The sequence below is a fragment of the Ictidomys tridecemlineatus genome, chromosome 6, assembly GCF_052094955.1.
Source record: "Ictidomys tridecemlineatus isolate mIctTri1 chromosome 6, mIctTri1.hap1, whole genome shotgun sequence".
In the NCBI taxonomy this organism is placed as follows: Eukaryota; Metazoa; Chordata; class Mammalia; order Rodentia; family Sciuridae; genus Ictidomys; species Ictidomys tridecemlineatus.
Window position 1 is genome coordinate 105,139,320 of NC_135482.1, and position 19,097 is coordinate 105,158,416.

Sequence of the window (19,097 nt, forward strand, 5' to 3'; positions counted from 1 at the left end):
CCAATGCCAAGCAGTCTGCAGGCAACCTCCCCCCCCCACGCACCCCCCTTCAACGCACAATCCCCGGGAGTCTCTCTAGGAAATAGTGCCATCTGGAGGAAACTGCTCAGCCTTCCCCTTTTCCAGGCCTCACGCCAAGTATCCAGGGGCATTTCAAAATGACTGAAGGGTCTGGCCTTGAGGTGTTTGGTGCCCTCTTGACCGACCACAGCTTGCTATCACCCCTTAAGGATGTGGAAATTCAGGGGTACCTCCATGGATTTTGAGGTCAGGTTATGCATGTCTGGTGCCAGCCTTTGACTTAGACCATAATAGATCCCCCCTCTATGCCTTGGCCAAAGCTGTGCTCTTGGCCGGGCATGTTGTCCCTGCCCTTATCTGGGCCCTTTTCACCCATCTACAGTCATAGTAGAGGAGCTCAGTAAATAACTTTTGAATGAAAAAAAACAGAAAAACCTACCTCAGTACTGCTGTGGAACCATGGGAAACGGTGTGTCAGTTGTGAAATGCCACACTGATACTAGTGGGTGCCATTTGGAATATAGTGAGCATTTACCCCTCTCCTTTCCCATCTTCCATAACAAGAAACGGGTTCTCTCCCTCTCTCCTCTTTGGAAAATTATTCCTGCTAAGCATGGGCACCTCTGACAGCAGAACCCCCAATTACCAGCCTCTCCAGTAATAAAATGCATGCCAGCCGCTTCCTGTTTTCCCCTTTTGTAAGTAGGTCGCTGCTGCCAGAACCTCTCAAGGCCGTACCTCTGATGCCTCCTCAGGCCAACCACAGCATGGCCCTCTCCAGTTCTCTCTCTCTGCTCCAGTGAGCAGCCCAGGGCCACTCTGAGCAGGCTGGCTTGCAAGGCTGCGGCTGGGCTAGGAGCAGGCAGAAGACATGGTGACACAGAACAAGGATGCCTGTTTGATGGGTCCTGATGGAAGACCCACCTCTGACCCCAGAATTAACCCCTCTTCTCAGCCATCACTGAAACTTTATCTTTCTGGTCTTCCACTTCCTCATGGGTCAAATGAGAAGCTTGGGTTAGAGGATTTCTAAGATTTTTCTAGTGCTAGGGTATTTGGAAGGATCCAGCCAATCCAGGCAGGCTGATGTGTCTGTTCCATGATCCTCTTCTTCAGAGAGGCAGAGGGAAAGTCAGGACTCTGACAAGGAGAAGACTGACTTTCCTACAGTCACTTGGCTGGTAAACGAGAGGGCTGGGACTGGAATACCGATATCCAAATCACCACAGTTGGAAAAGAAGCAACTCCAAGCACCAGCTGCTGCCTCCAACTCCCCCATTCACAGCCAGTGCCACTGAGGCAAGATGACCATTCCAATAAAGATGGTGAGCAGCCTCCTCCCACCGCCAGCCCACAGGTTCTTCCCACTCCCTCCTGCCCACCCCTCATGTTAAACCAGCAAGTCAAAGTCCTCCCTGAGGCCCGCGTGGCCCTGTCTAATCTACCCCCAACACTCTCCTCTCGTCTTGCACTGGGACTCAGTGTCTGAGAGGCCATCTCTGCTCACAGTCAAAAAGTTCTGAACTCCATGCCCTTGGTTTTGGCTGGAGCATGGCTCCACCACCATGGCCAGGGCTCCTCCAGTGACTCAGGGGGGCAGTTCCCAGGTGGGCTTCCGATTTATGGCCCTGGATGTCTGCTCGCTTTTGTTCCTGAGCTGTCTAACCTCCGCCTCCTCCTGTGTTACTAGGCAGACGCAGTGATAGGATCCGCCCTACACAGTCACTCTGAGGATTAAATGAAACATGTCCATATTTTAGTCAGCTTTTTTAAAAGAATCCAAACAGAACAACTGGAGAGGAGGAAATGTTTATTTGGGGGTTCTTAGTTTCAGTGGTCTCAATCGATAGACAACGGACTCCATTCTTTAGGGCTCGAGGTGAGGAAGAACATCATGGCAGAAGAGTTAGGGCAGAGTGAAGCAGCTCACGTGATAACCCAGAAGCAGAGAGAGAGGTCTCCATTTGCTAGATAACAAATACCTGAAAGCCACACCCCCAGTGCCCACCTGCCCCAGCCACACTCTAGTACTTGCCTTACCACTCAGTTAATCCCTATCAGGGGATTAAATCACTGATTGGGTTAAGACTCTCATAACCCAATCATTTCTCCTCTGAACCTTCTTACATTTTCTCTCATGTGAGCTTTCGGGGGACACCTCACATCCAAACCATGACAGTACCTCTATTATTATTATCATTAGTAATGGATTGTTAATAGATTTAAAATAAATTGTTAATACATTTAAACTAAAGTGAAGATGAAGTGTCTGATAAGAATACACAACATGTGCTCATTCTACCCATCTCTGTGTTTAGCTACATTAAAATTCTCACATGCAAAGGTGGCATTATTCCTCTATTCCAGCACTTATCACAATCCAATGCATACAGAAGACACTATAAATGTCTTATGAAACAGAGGAAATAGAATCAAAGAAAAGGAAGATAAAATTTTTAAATGTGTTTGTCTGCCTGATAGATTAAAATGATCCTTTGACAAATAATAACATTGTCATCACCATCTATTAGTGACGCCATATACATCAATAACTATGCCTTCTACAAATGCACCATGAAAAAGAAAAGAAATCCTCTCTCCCCAACTGGTCTAAGGATCTAGATTCAGAGAATCAGACCTTTGATCCAACTGGCTCCATGATCCACGTTTCAAATTTAGCCCTGGGACTCTTAACCTAAGTGTTTCTTTTACCTGTAGAAAGAAAGGGCCCCCCTTACTCCTGTGGCCCATCTCCACCATTGTGTTTCCTATGCTCCTGAATTAAGGCACCTGAGATTGGAAAAGGGTGGACAGAAAAAAATGGCACTCCTAGCCAGTGCTCAGAAGAGGAAGGCCCTCACACCTGCCACCTTAGTGGAAACATCTGAGGACAGCCGCCAAAGTACCCGCTCTTAGGAACCATCACCCCACACCCACCATCGCTGCCTGAGTCTTCCTTCTGAGCTCATTCCCCAGAGGCATAGAGTCCAGGTGACAATAACAAAAGCAGTAACCAGGGTTAGGAAAACCGTTCATGAAGCTCATGCAGAGATGACTTGACTTGGTCCTCTTGCCTCTCTCTGAATGCCATCACTTCATTCGTGCAATAGGAAATAAGATCTCCTCAACCTCACTTAGGGATGAGCAAACAGACTCAGGGAGGAAAAACAATCTCTACAAGGAAGCAAAGAGGCAGGACCTAAACCCAGGTATTTTTTTTTCCTCTAAATTTAAAGTCATATGTCTCTATAAGAGCAATGAAGCAGGGATGAATTTCTAGTTCATCTCCTATAAAAGGCCTCAAGGATTTCAATTTACAAAGATGTTTTCATCTTCATACCATCTCTGATTATTAGGGAAAGTCAGAATACCCACATTTTAGGAACAAAGCAAACCAAATCAAGAAACAGAATTTGGCAAACTGCAGGCTCGTGCACACATAGAAACACATAAGAAGTGGTCTTAGGTGGCTGCCTGACTTCTAACCTCCATGGTTCCTCTCCCTCTGGGTTTTATAGTGAGATCTGGAGTGCACTGTGCACAGATCCCATTTCCTCATTCACTTCCTTTGGGTTCTGAGCACTTAATACCTGGCTTTAGTGAATGATTTGCTGCCCCAAATTTCAGTGAAACAAATCAAGAGCCACACAAATGAAAGACCCAATTCTCTCTGCCACTCTTCAAACAGAGACCCTGGATTGGCTGGGGAAGAGAAATAAAGAACCACTTCATGTAAATCATTAGGAGTTTTATTTATATTAAAAATCTCTATCAAATGCCTCAATTATTATCCCCTCTAGTGCTGTCCCTACAGCTATCATGTACTGAATGTCAGGAACTTTGTTAAGTATTCTGCTTGTGTGCTGTCATTGGTCCTCACAACATCATCAACTCGGAATTTTTTAATTTTACAGATCAGGATGCAGAAGCTCACAGAGATTAAACAGCCTGTCCTGGCTCACCCAGTTTGTACATAGCAGAGCAGGGGTTCAAAGCCAAATCCATGTGATTCCAGTGATTAGATCCCTGGCTGACTCGGGAATGTTTTCTGGGGCTATCATTGTCAATCTGATTATGCCCAAATGTAATAATATTTTCAACAATAATTTATGATCCACTTATTACGTGAAAGGCTATTTTTTTTCTATGTAACATGAAACAAACAAAGTCTCTTAAGCCATGTGGCTGAGCCTAAGAAGCTTATGGACTTACAGAGGACATGCCACGTGTTCTGTCTGTAACAGAGGCATACAGTTAAAATATCATGGGGCAGCAGATGAAGGAGGTATCCCTTCCATCTGGGGAAGCTGAGTTTGGTATAAATAAGCACAGGACAAAAACCGGATAAAAGTCACCTTAGTTGAGAGGATCAACTGCACAGCAATAAAGAAAAGCTAAAGAATGCATTTACCCTGGAGTGTCTGATAGCAGTGGTCTTCTCAGAGGACACCCATGTTCCTTGGGTATAGGACATGCACTTTGACATCTTCCCCAAACAGAAGTGGCAGGTAAACCTTGATTCGTCTCCACTCTTACATCATTCCCCTGTGTAATGAATAATATGCTTTCTGAGGTATAAAAAATTGTGAACTTTGTTGGGCTTTTTGGACAACTGATGTTGTCAATGACTACCTGTGCTAGGTGGAGCAAGTGAATGGGAGACACTAGCTGTCCCCAGGGAGTGCAGAGTCTACCTGAAAGACCCACAAGTCTTTACTCCACAAATATTAGATGAGTGCCTATTATCTGCCAGTTTGACATTAAATTTTAACTAAATTTCCCTACTACACAAAACATTCAGAAGGCATTTTTCCAGTATATACTAGGAGATGACAAGCTGCTGGGGGAAGAAGCTCTTTCAAAGAAGAAAATGGTTGAAAACCTACAATGGAACAATCTGGTACAGAGACAGTTCACAAACATGACTTCAACCATCATGGATTTTACAAGGCAAACAATAGTTTTTCTGTAGTATGATTTTTAAGAGATCATATTAACTGATAAGTATTATTTAAAGAAAATTATGCATAGATAGGGCCTGGAAAACAGCAAACAGAGAGGAAAGTAAGTACTCACTATGGTAATGTAGAACTGGCTTAAAATGTTAGAAAAATGGACAAAATAGAGGTAAAGTGTTGAAAAAGAAGACAAACTGGTTCTGTAGAAACAATGCACCCTTTGAAGCCATATGTGTATTTATTAAACCCTGGCTCATTCATTTATTAGTTATATGGCCTTCACTGCTTAGCCTCAGTTTCCTCATCTGTAAAATGGAACTATATAGCAAGGTCTCTGTGAGGACAAGGTATCTCATTAATTAAGCACTTGGCTGAATGTGCCTTATAAATCTATTATTGTGCTGATAGGTTAGTTTTTAATACCTAATTGGGGCAGTGATTATTGTTTCTGAGTACTTGGCTGAATTAAGTACTTGGCTGAATTATTGATGTCACAAATTTTACTAAGTGTCTAGAGACTGGAAATGTGGTAATGGACCAAAGAAAATAGTCTCTATTCTCATGGGGTTTGCCATCTAAGAAAAGATGCATGGTTGTTCTTGGCATTGTTTGTAACCACATAACTAAAGATCATGAGAACACATGATCAGAGGACAATTACATCCTTCTAGTTGTCTAATAGCTGCAACTGACAGTTTTCTTATCTAAACTCAGTAAGTCAACCACAGTCCCAGAAAATGGCTTGTGAACAGTTTGAGAAAAGGCCACTCCACAAAGAGGCGTCGGCATATTGGTCTCACCAAGCAGACATTCCATTGTTTGATAAAAGAGGTAACAGCAGATGAATTCTGTTAGATGAGCCAGCTGTCTCAGTAAAAATAGCATCAGAACTGGTATCACAAAATGGAAACATCTGGTTCTGGGAAAAGAGCTAGAGGAAATATGATGTGGAGTCCATTGAGCGAGGAAGCTGGCGCTGGTCTGAGGCCGGTCCCCCTGGGGCAGTGTGACTAGGGAAAACCCCCTTCAGCCTCCACCTGGATCTGTGCCCTAATTCTAAACTGGTTGAGCTCTGAGGTCTTGTCTACCTGTGCCATGCTAGGGCTTGATAAATACAAAAACAGATGGCATTTAATTAAAGTTAGTTTTCATAGCAATGAGAATACTTTAAATAGACTATTTAGACATCTAATAAAATGAAGAATTAGATTATACCCCAGTGTCATTTTAGAAGGTGACACTGGCCATCCTTCGGGGGTTTGTGCCTTATAAATCTATTATTGTGCTGATAGGTTAGGTTTTAATACCTAATTGGGGTAGTGATTATTGTTTCTGAGTACTTTTGTCTCTTTATCTTCTGGGCAGAATTATTATTTCAGGATCATTTGCAGGTTATCAGAGTCACATGACCAGTTCTGGCCAAAATGGTTTGGAGTAAGAGTAATGTCTGTCATTTCTAAGCAAATATAGTTACCAATACAATGCTCTTTAGAGGTCTCTTTCCCTTTGGCATGATGATTTACACTGTTCAAGATGATGGTTGCTCCGTCACTGTTGGTTCCTCATTAACTAGATAACCAAAATTTCCTGCTATCCCATGATGGATGAATAAGAAAATGGGTTATTTTGTTACTGTAGCTACTCTAACCAATCCTTACTGATACATATTAATGTTTTGCTAATTTAATAACTTTAAGGAAAATAAACTGGAATTGTGTACTAAAATGCTTTTTCCATTTGTTACGTATGATCATTTCTATCTGATTGGACACCACTACATTGCCACCACAGGGGACACCATCACGTTATGCTTCTAAAAGCATCATTCATGTTGAATGTAATGTGACTAGCAACACCACGACTACTTTAAATTTGTAACAGTATTGGGAAATATTCTAATTCTACTTAATGCTTGGACTTAATTAATTTTCAGATTGAAGGAAATAAACTTTTTTAATTACGAAATACTTTATAGTTTTTAAAAAGCTCTTACATTAAAAAACATGACATCATTGTGATCCACAACTTTGTAAGGCAGATGGCATCAGCTCCACTTTACAACAAGGGAGTGAGAACATCGGGCTTCAAGGACTACATAAGGCTGCCAGTAAGGGACAAAACTGGGACTCCGGACTCCACATTTGGAACTAATTCAACTGTACTACTTTTCCTTCAGCATCCTTACCTTAGACAGAAGTATCTTTTTGTTTCCATCTACTCTAACCATGTTTCCCCAAAGTAGGGAACACTTCCAATCAGATGCTCCTCGTAATTAATTTTTGCAAATCAGTTGTTCAAGAGAAAGTGCAGCTGGCTGAAATCTTCCACCATGGGCTCCCAAAGCAATAGAATCACTCTGGCTGATAGGTCTACAAGAAAATGCATCCCTGAACCTTGGTAAACTGGAAGCCAGCTCTCTGATCAGCCCTGAGTTCCTGACATCTGCCTTGGGGACCCCCCACTCCATTGGGGTTGTCACCCTCCCTTCCCCTGGGATCTGTGTGCTTGACACCCATTTCCCGTCTAGTAGATGGATATGTGGTTGGCACCTTTCAAGAATTTTCTTCTATCTTAGAGGGCTTGACACCAAATTCTCATTCTGGGAAAGACCAAACTTCAGGATGTCCTCCGGGGGGACCTGGCCCTCTCACTCCTCTCAAGAAATCTGTCAAAGACTGGAAAAGGAAACCACAGAGAGGACAGAAGAGAAGCTGCCTAACAGGTTTCATAGCCTTTTCTCCTGTCTGATCTATCCTCCTTCCACACCAAGTCTTCCATAGCTAGGGTTAAGTCTCAGAATTCCTAGCAGCAGTTGGGCATACATAAGCTTGCTGGGCCCATCATAAGAGATTTGGGTGTTTCTGCCTCCATCTCCCATCTCCCTGACCAGGTAGAATCTTATGACCCACTCTCCTGGCATCGCAGACACCTCCTTCGATGCCCTTCCACACGCGCAATTTGACATGAATTTGTAGGACTATTGGATCTTTCTACCCCATTAGACTAAGCTATGCAAAGTCAGAGATTATACAGTTTCCCCTCATCAGTCAAAGAGTAGAGACTCAATCAATATTTATTGAATGGATGGATTAATTTTCACTGCTGACATAGCAAAGAGAATGAGCTTAAGCTATGACAGAAAGGATTAGCTCAGCACTGGCTCTGAAGCTAGATTGCCTGGTATTAAATCCTCGCTCTGCAATTTATTCCCTATGAGACCTTAGACAAATTTCTCTCTCCTGCCTCATTTTATAGTCCCAAATGGTGATCATAGTAGTACCTATTCCCTATGGTTGTTTTTAGGAGTAAAAGAGATAATCCATATAACCCTCTTAAAATAGTTTCTGGCAAATGTAAATACTCAATAAATATTAGCTAATTACAGTCTGCTTCAGATGGTGGATAACTAAAGGAGCAGATTTGATTTTGTCCTTTTCAAGACAGGAGGAAATATTCTATGCATTACATTTATCCAAGGAGGCAGTCTTGAGAGTTAAAACAGAAAAGATTTTCTAACTGTAATTGTCAAATTAAGATACTGGTTCTATCTAGAGATATAACAAGAGACAGGGCAGACATGTTTACCTTAATAGACAATGATATTGCTGAAGAAATCAAGATGTAAACCATGGAGACTTTTGACAATAGATAAGCATCTAGGATCAAAATATATTAAGTGGCTATTCCAAAAACAGCTTATTTTCCTTAGGGAAAAAACCTCCCAGAGGTAATAGCTAGAGGACTAATAAAAGTCATAATTGAGTTGGTTCACAGAATCAGTCCTTCCAAAGATGGAGAGTCCAAGGGCAGAGCAGTGGTTAAAACCTTAGAAACAGGAGTCAAAAACACCTAAGCTGAAACCCCATCAAAGTCATTCTTGGGCATGTTGCTTAATCTCTCTGGGTTTCAGCTTCGTCATCTATAAAATGGGAATGATAACAGGACAGCCATTTTCCAGTTATTACAAGGACTGACGTTTAACAGTATTCATAACACTATATTAGTTCTAATTAAAAATGTCAAGAGTTTGTAACACAAAATTTGTCTCTATCCAGTGGACCAAGGGCTTTCCTTTATCTGGAAGGGAAGGTAGTCTGAAATAAGGTCCTACATAAAATTATAAGAAGTGGTCAATGCTTTGGTGTCCTAGTTAAGGACATAAAAAGGCCAGAATCAGAAGGCCAGTGACTAGGAAGTTCAGGAAGAGCTTTATGCCCTTCTGAAGGGATAGAAAGTGTGTGAATAAGGCTGCATATGGTGGTGATGCCATCAGGTTGACCAGATGACCCCCTCTCAGATGGCATTACACCTCCTTCTTTGCAGAGTCTACAGTCCCAGGAATAATCTTGCCCGCACAGCTTAATCAGATAAGAATCAGTTCTTATTGTTGACAATAAAGAGTTCCAACTAATAAAGCAGGTTTCCCAGACCTCCTAAGACATGAGCTCTGGGAGCAGGCCCAGCAATTTCGATGTTTGGAAGTATCCCAGCTGTTATAGGTGTGTCACTTAGGCCTGTGATGCTTTCATAAAAATCCACAATCCGGGAACTGGCACCTTCTTTTTTGCTCAAAATAACACTGTCTTTTCCAGAAGTCCTGACTCCCTCACAGGGGATATTAGCTTTCTTGTCACTACAACAAAATATCTGAGGCAACTAATTTTTAAAGAGAAAAGTTTTATTTTGGCTTATGGTTCTGGAGTATTCCGTCCAATATCCAATATTGCTTTGGGCCTGTGGCAAGGGTAGTTGGTACTTCACAGAGTGAGAATGTGTGGCAAAGCAAAGTCCTCATCCCATGAGCCTGGAAGCAGAGAGAGACCAAAAGAGACTGGGGTCTCATGATCCCCTTGGAGGGCATGCCCTAATGACCTAAGGACCTCCCACCAGGCCCCACTTCCCAAAGGTTCCACCACCCTGGGGATCAAGTCCTTAACACATGGACCTTTGGGGTCCATTTATCCAAACTATAGCATAACAGGGGAGACCCATGACATCCCATCTCTCCTTCATGTGCAAGAAGTTTTCCAGTAAAGATAAGCATGAGGTTATGGAATGTGTGACCTTGGTCTTTCCTTTAAAACAAGAGACAATATCTCATCTGTCTGAGAATGGAACAGGGGAAATAAAGAATGTTCTAAAATGTCCAAGTTGCTTCCATAACAACCAGGAACATTTTTTTTTTTTTTTGGTAAGAGAGAAAGTATTGGAACCTCCTTGGACAGCAGCTCCTTGGCAGGCTTCCCTCAGCATAGGGAGCAACATGCTTCTTCAGATCTGTGAGGCCCAGCATGGCTAGACAAGCTTGTCCCAGGGTTGGTCCAGCCCCCTAGCAGGAGCTGCTTAGAACACCCAGCAAAGTCTGTTAATGGAGCAGCAGTAGCTGTGTTAAGCTGAGCACAGAGGATGGGACATGGCACTGAGGTGGAGCAGGAGAGGGGACATGCCAGCTTTCTCACGCCTTCTGCATTATAGGGCCTCATCTCTAGCCTCCCTGCCTCAGATATCCACATGCCCTTTTAAAATTCCACTTTTGCCAGGTTGATCACCTCTTGTAAACCTCCACAGCCTCACTGCAAGTGTGGTGGCAGTTCCGAATGGAATTCCTCAGTCCTCTGTTCACAGTCCACCACAGCCCGGCTTCAGCCAGTCTCAACAAAGCTGGCTCTCACAATTCCCAGGACCCCTCTCAACTGCTCACAAATCTTCTATGCCAGCGATTCGCTCTGTGTTTCCCATATGCCCACCTGCAGGCTTTTGCTGCTCGGATCTCCTCTCCCTGCTACAGAGCTCCCACATGGCCCCTCCTCTGTACCTCTCTCCCTGAAGGTGCGTCTTCATTGCTCTGCTTTGACAACCACCGACTCAGACCTCTACTCTTCCCTGCTCAACTCTTGTAGCCGATGGGTTGGAGGGAGACATCCAGTTGGAGGTAAAGAGCATGAATTGAAATCCAGTTCAACTAATTGGGACTTGTGAAGATACACCATCACCCCCTCTAAATTTCATTGTCCCTTCAGCCGGTCAGGGTTACTTTGGTCATTAGGATAATGTATATAAAATGCCTATGACAATGCATGGCACACAGTAGGTGCTCAGCAAGTGGTAACTAAGAGTGACAGTAGGACCTCTCTTCATCTGTGAAGAGTCATGCCTCAGTATGACTAGGTGTCTTTGCTGTACTCTGCCCCTCACCCCCACTACAATACTTCACTCACTTCTTGTTGCTTAGCAAGGGTTCAGAAGATGTTTTTCTGAGGTTGCCGGGTGTTTGTGCTATGTATTCATTGGCTTTTTTAAGGGAAAAATCACTAGGGGTGGGGGGCCAACCAACTGTGCACTCAACTGACAAGGTAGCTCCATGGAGCCCGGGAACAAATACAGTCAACACGTAGACTGCAATCAACATGTGCTCTATAAAGGGAAGCCCTTGAGAGTTGCAGGCTTGATTTGAAAGCTGAAACTCTGCTGCACTGCCTGAGAAAGCCGGCAGCTTGCTCAGGAAACCACTTGGTTGTCAAAACACATCCCGGCTTCTCCTGTCAGGGAATGTCAGCCAACATCTTGGAGAATGGCAGAGCAAGCTCTTGGGAGCTCAATGCTGATAAATGATTTGTAAATGTCACGTAGGCCCAAGGGGTGGATGCCAGAGTAGGTTGGAAGTCACCTCTATTTCAAAGTGATAGAAAATTGTGAAATCTCCAGCTTTCTTGTATCAGCTCAAGTTCCATATTTTTAAACTTATAAGCAGGAAAAATAACTATCAATCTACTTGTCCTTACCCTACTAGAATAATAAAACCTCCCATACACTAAAACCAATTTTCTATGCCTTTTTTTTAAGTTTTCTTTTTTAAAATGTTTTGTCCTCAAGACACATGATCTCAATAGTTACTTTTACTCCATCCGGGTATCTGGATGCACCTCCTCTGCATTCAACCTCCAACCGATTCAACCAATCAACTTGTAAGTATTTATCATACTTTATTTTGAGTCCAGAGTTCCATGGGCAGCCAAGAAAGATAACAGAAGAAAACTTGGCCTCTGTTCTTGTAACTTGGTTCTGGAATGTCCCCCAAAGGCTCATGGGTGCAAGGCTTAGTCCCCAATGCAACAGTATTCAGAGGAGGGATTTGGTGAAAGCATTGGATCATGAGGCTCCTGCCTCATCCCTGTGAGAATCCATTATTAATCCAAGTATTAATCCATGTATTAATTCACTGAGGATTTACTGAGAGATGATGGAAAGTGTAAGTGATAGGGCCTCGAGGGAGAAAATGGGTCACTGAGGGCGTGGCTTGTCCCTGGTCCCTTCCTTGAGCTCTCTCTGATTCTCCTGGCTGCCAGGAGGTTAAGCAGCTCTGCTCTGTCACACCCTGCTTCCATGATGTCGTGTCTGGCCTGAGCGTCAAAGAAATGGAGCCAACCAGTCATGAGCACCTCTGAAACTATGAGCCAAAGTAAATCTTTCGTCCTTTAAGTTGTTTCTGTCAGGTGTTTTGGTCACAGTGATGACAAGCTGGCTAACACAATCTTCAAGGACTGATTTAAAGTCGCGTTGTTTTATCAGATCTGCCCAAAGCCACCCCAAAGACTGTGTCTGCTGACCTTCATCCAGTAGCCATTCAACAAACATTTATTAAACACCACTGTGTGCCAGGAACACAGAGGGTAAGGTGCACATGGAGCTTATATTCTAGTAGGAGAAAAAGGCAAACAGTAAACAAATATAAGTTCAGAGATGGATGAGGTTAGAGGGGCTGGAGGCCAGAGAAAGTCTTTCTGAAGGGGTAGTATGAATAGTCTGTCAAAAGAGGTAAGAAATGAATGAAGAGACCTGTCGATAAATCCTAGAGAAACGCAAAGGATATGGAAATGAACACACAGCTGCTGCTCCTGTAACTTTCTGTGTCTCTGAGTCAAGGTCAAAGCCTATACTTCACCCACAGCCTAATGCACATTACCTGGTACATAATAGATGCTGAATGAATGTAGGAGAGTAAGAGTGTCTGTTTACTATCTACCAGCCAATGTAGTCAGCACATGCCTTGCACTATCTCATCTAATTCTTGTGACCGCCATATGAGGAAGTTGCTGTTATCCTATGTGACAGACATAAACAGGTTTCACAGAAGAGGGCAAAACAGCTCAGATTTAAACCTGGGTACTCTATTCCCAGACCACGTGGCCTCAACTCCTGTGCATGTATGAACACATGAATGACCCTGCCTTGATTTGAGGTCTTGGACAGAAACAAAAATGGCAACTGTATGCTTTATGCTTTGACTTATTGGAATCCATATGCATGTATTAAATTCCATCTGGTGCATAATTGTACCCAGATGTTCACACCTTTTTCAGTATCCTACCAAATAGCCACTTTTTTTAGACAGAAGGCAATCTGAAAAATATTTTAGTTTCTCAAGTTGGGCAAATCAAAAAGTAAAAAAAAAAAAAAAAAAAAAAAAAAAAAAAAAAAAAAAAAACTTGTTTTGGTTTTGCTTTATTTAGAGATAGGGTCTCACTAAGTTGCTTAGGCTGGCTTTGAATTTGCCATCCTCCTGCCTCAGCCCCCAAAGCCAGCATCATATTTAGGGTTTCACGTGTGTTGTGACAAAAGAGGTCTATTGCCACTACATAGCTGTCATTGGTTCCATCACATACACAGATATTCCCACCTCTGAGTTTTTGCTCAGACCAATCCTTCTCCTGGCCCTTCCTGTCCTCTTCCTTAGCTGTCTCAACACCTCCATCCCTTCAGATCCTTCTCAAACACAGTCCTCCTCAGTAAGGAAAACCTATTGATAGCATCTTCCATTTCTGACCCTCGTCTTCACCTGAAAACCTAAATCTGACACATCCTTCCTGACCCCTATGCCTGTTTGAGTCATTTATGTGTTTGTTTGGGGCTACTGGCTAGATTGTGGGCAGATAATTTCCTTTAATTAATCTTTTTACATCTAATAGCTCTAGCACAGCACCCGTGATATTAATACTCAGTAAACACCGCTGAGCTAAATTTGACAGTGCTATTTCAAAGGAAGCCTATTTTAGGCTTTCTCTTAGAGATTTAGTTGATAATAACAACAATAACTTACTTCTGCTGAGGGCTTACTGCCTGACAAACATCTATGTAGGTTGTTTTGTTATCTTTTTACTTACTTAGTTATTTTCTCAGGGCTGAGGATCAAAACCAGGGCTTCATGCATGCTTGGCAAGAGCTCTACCACTTACACCCCAGCCTAATGTAGTTTGTTACATTTGTCCCATGACAACTCTGAAAGAAAACCCTATTATTGTCCATATTTTATATCTGAAAAAGACTATTTCACACTAGACCATTTAGGAAGATATCACTTACAGTTGGTCCCTATTATGGTGTAGGTGTGAGGTGTCTCAAGCTCATGCATGAGACAATGCAAGAAGGGAAAATGAGAGGAAATGTTGGGTTGTGAGAGCCTCAACCCCACCAGTGAATTAATCCCTTGATAGAGATTAAATGAGTGGAACTAAGGCAGGTAAGGTGTGGCTGGAGGAGGTGCGTCATTGGGGGTGTGTGCCTTAAGGGTACGTATTTTGTGTTTGGAGAGTGGAGTTTCTCTTTCTCTCTCTGCTTTCTGATCATCATGTGAGCTGCTGCCCTCAGCCACACTCTCCCCTGATGATGTTCAGTCTCACCTCGAGCCCTGAGGAATAAAGCCAGCTGTCTATGGACCAAGACCTCTGAAACTGTGAGCTCCCAAATAAATTGTTCCTCCTCTATAATTGTTCTGGTCAGATCTTATAGTCACAGCAGCAAAAAAGCTGACTAAAACAGTCACATAGCTAATGAATGACCAAAATCAGGATTTGAACTCAGATCTAACCAGCCTCCAAACCTCACTCATTTAATCAAAGTGCTAGACTGCTGCATGCTCTTCAGTGCAGTGTGAAGGCTCCTTTATACTTTTCCCAGTTCTCTCTTCCACTGTTACCCAGCCCTTCAATATTCTACCTTCTGGACATGGCAAGCTGTACAGCTGCTCTCTGGAGGCCCTAAATTACCCTCTCCCTTTACTTATTTTTATAGTTTTGGCACCACAGGGACTTGAACCCAGGATTTTGTGTATACCAGGCAAGAGTTCTACCACTACATCCTCAGTCCTCCCCATAATTCTTTAACCTATTCCAGCATGCTACTGCAAAGCTCTGCCTATACTCATCCCTAAGCATAAGCTCCCATCTCTTAAAGTGTCAGATGAGTTAGCTGCTTTTGAGTTAAGAAGCTTGCACTAAAGTGTGAATGACTATTAACTCCTTAAAGTTCAATGGGAACTACTATTTGAAAAGAGCTATCTGTCAACTCTAAGAACTGTTTTGAATGTGTTCCCCAAGAAGAACTCCAGCCTTGTTTCCAGCAATGATAATATTTCCTAGTTATATGCCCAACTTTCTCCAAAATGACCCCTTTGAATATTTACCTATTTGTATGCCTAGCTCCATATGAATATATTTGCTTAAAATTTTTCTATTGAGTTTATGGCCAGATCTCTTCCACACACACATTATCATACAATTCAATTGTCTCCTTAATGAACAAGTTTCATTATGATCATATTATTTGTTGTTCCTTTGTTTCAGGATAGTCTCCTCCATCTCTGAAATGCAGTGTTCGCCCTCTGCTGCCCACCACATGAGGGTGACCTGAGAGGACCACCCAGGATACAGGTCATCTCTAATTCACTGCAGAGACTTCATCTTCAGTTTTTTACTTCTCTGGAGTTCTCCCAGAAAACACCAATGAACAGACCCTGTTGGGGTGGGGGGACTGGTGACATCAGAATAGTCCCCTTCAGAGCTGCAGAACAAAGACCTCTGTGGCTCTGGGAAATTCCAAACCCCACTCAGACTCAGGTCTGCCTTGGTAGCCACCAGCTGTCAACATCTGGAATGCATTTCCACTTGCAAAGCCACCCAGACAGAACTGACTTGCCCCGGCATGTGGTCAAAGGGGGAGGGTGGAGAGGGCCCCCTGTGGATGACAAGACAGGGAAGGGTAGGGGACCTGCAAAGATTAGGACTAGCCAATAGAAGGGTTAACCTGAGCTGTGGGCGCCAGCTCAACAGGAGGTCCAAAACATTTTTGAAATTATTTGACATCCGACATTTCATTAAAAAGGGAAATGTTAGAACTGGGGAGGTGGGGGGAGGGCATTCTTAATGTATGTTTCAGTTGGTCTGTTTTTTATTTTGAATTACATATGCAGGAGGAGCATCATGTTCTATTCAGTTCTTAGGACTTCTAAAGATTCCATCCAGCCTTAGGCTGGGGATTGCAGAAGTATATTTTCTTGGTTTGGGGTTGAAGACATGGAGTAAATGCCAGAGAGGGTCCTTTAATGTCTTATTTATGCCTAAATCCCAGCATCTGGCAGAGTAGCTGGCATGGGGCAGCTCAGAGTATACACGGTGGCTTAGGTGACCTTGGCCCAGTATGCACCACCTGCTACTGGTATTATCATTAACTAACCTGGTGACTCAGGCTCCCTCCTGAAAATGACAGCAGAATATAATGGGAAGAGGACTGTCACTACCCCCCCCATCCACCTTCTCTTGGGTGACCATGTAATTCATCTTCAAATGAGGAAATTGGTCAACAACAGGTAACAAGTCAATCTGGGTTGTCCTGGGCAAACTTGATCATTCTCTCCCTCATCAACATTTTTTTTTAACTCAGAGTTCTGATTTCTCTAACTTTTCACCTCTATCCCTCACCTCAACCTCTCTTCCATCCCCATTCTCTAGATCTTCCTTGATTTCTGCAACACTCCCCTGAATCTTTGCCCAAACCATTGCCCTTGATAATTCTGGAAGCCCTAGCTCACATTACATGCTATTATCCATCTGCACCACACACCTGGTGAGTCAGGCAGAGAAAGGGGAGCTGTCTGTCAAACAAACACCATTTACCCACAGCTGCCTGGATGCCAAGGAGTCTCTGTATCAATTGCTAAAGGACAGCATGAAAGTAGGAGGCCCAGAAGTGGCTGTATTTTAAATCAAATAGGAGTCAGCACAGTTCAGAAATCCCTGCTGAGTACCTGCTAGAGTCAAGGCCTTAGTCTAGGTGCCAAGATGAATAAGAAGATGAGGAATCGTCCTCTATTATCAAGGAGGGGGTTGCATTTGGGTGGTAGGGAAGTAGATAAATACTAGCCATGGTTGGGGCAGAATGTGCTTGCGAAAGGAACACTAAAGAAGAGGAAATGGCTTTGAACTGGTGGGACTGAAGACACCTTCTTTGAGAAAAGGTCTTTGGCATCACACTGTGGATTTTCAAAGTCAAGTTAAAGAGATCAAAATTATTCTTTTGGGGAGCCCTGGGATGATATGACGATAGGAGCTGTCCTCTGGAGAGATTAATTTGGAAATCCTATGTAGGATGAACTAAGGTAGAAAGTGAAAGAAAACTAAGATAGAAAGTAGAAGGACTATGAGGAGGTGATTATGGTCACTCCAGACTCTAGTTCAAAACTGGTGTCCAGAGGATGTGGCTTTGGATGTTGCACTTGCCTGGCATGTGCAAGTCCTGGGTCTGATACCCAGAACTACAGAAAAAAAAATACTGGTGTCCAAGAGACGTGCATTTTATAGATGATCTTACTACAACCAAACAATAACAATAAATAGCAATAGCATAATTATAATAGTACACTGCAGAGAGAGTATAACTGAGAAATAGGCATATAGGCAACTCTCCATTGTGCATGTTAAGATATCAACTTGCAGGGCAATGGTTTGCTTGGCTACCTAAGTACACTTGGGACCACCTTATCTCAATTGTCTAGGTAATGTCCACTTAGGAAATGCAAGTGATTGCAGGAACAGAAAGTTAACCCCGGGAGCGGGTGGGGGGGGGCGGAGAGCAAACACACCAGCATGGGCACCTAAACACATTTCCTGTAACTGGCATGAATTACTGAGAGGTAGCATTCAAGTTGTAATGATCTCCACTGTTGACAATACATGGCCCAAGGGACAGCTGTTTGGACTCTTTGGAACAAAGCTGCTGCATAAATCTTTGGCTTCATAATAATAGTAATTTGGAAATGTATACTCATTACATTGCAATAGTGTCACATTACAAGCACCTGGAACTTTCTAAAGTGCAGGTCTTATGTTGCAACACAATTCATACAATTACTAAGCCATGAAGCTGAAAAAACCTGAAAGTAGCCTGGTTCCAGGAGGTCAGTTACTGTAAAACTGGATATTTAAGGGGAAGAAAGGCCAAGTTCATGCTTTCCTATGTAGTCTTGGGGTTCAACAGACTATTATTGATCTCTCACCTTATTAGAGCAGGGCACAGGGTTTGATTTGTTTCTAAGAAATAGAAAGAGCCACAGAGTGACAAGAAACCATCTGCTGAGGAGGCCACCTCTCAGCATAGGAGATAATATGGGACTGAAACAATCAGTTCAGGGCATGGAGAAACAAGTGACAGGAGAGGGCTGTGGGAATAGAGAGGAGGTTCACAGGGGCAGGAGAATCAGGAGAACTTACAATAGCTAACAAAAAATCCATATGATCTTCCCTTCATGCTCTTCTGAAAATCTCCTCTTCCAGGAATTCTGCCTCAAATAACTTCAATGTACCTACACCAATCCCAGACCTGTACGCACAACTATATTAACCAGGGACATTGACAACTGGTTTTTTTTTTTTTTTTTTTGGTTTTGTTTGGATTCTTATGCATATCTCCTTGGAGTACAGGCAAGTGTAACGTGCAGACATCAGTTGATAAGTTTCCAGAGGGCAGAATCTGTCCCATTTCTATACCCATCATCATACCTAGGACTTCCAGGCTTGTGCCACCAGATTCAAGACCCTTGCTGGAGGCAGAGAGACTCTGTCAGTGCCCAGGTTGTCACCCATGAGAGAGGTTATAGAGAGTGCAGTGAATGAATGGGGACACTGAGCAAGCCCCTTGGATGGTCAGTCCAAGGGGCTTGCTCAGCGTCCCCATTCATCTGGTCATAGCTTCTAACTTGTCCACACCTCTCAGCTTCTCCCAAAAGTGGGACCACAAACACACACACACACACACACACACACACACACACACACACACACAAAATGA

The 19,097-nt window shown here is 43.2% G+C and overlaps 1 protein-coding gene across 3 annotated transcripts in view; it reads right to left on the minus strand.

The window, feature by feature from the left end:
* Positions 1–19,097, minus strand: part of Kcna5 (potassium voltage-gated channel subfamily A member 5) — a 39,932-nt gene that overhangs the window by 12,153 nt on the left and 8,682 nt on the right. The window contains exon 1 of one of the 3 annotated variants that reach the window (XR_013423171.1): positions 461–19,070. The exons of the other annotated variants lie outside the window; for them this stretch is intronic. The gene's annotated coding sequence lies outside the window, so the exon portion shown is untranslated. Of the gene's footprint in view, positions 1–460; positions 19,071–19,097 lie in introns of those variants that run through there. 3 annotated transcript variants of the gene reach the window in all.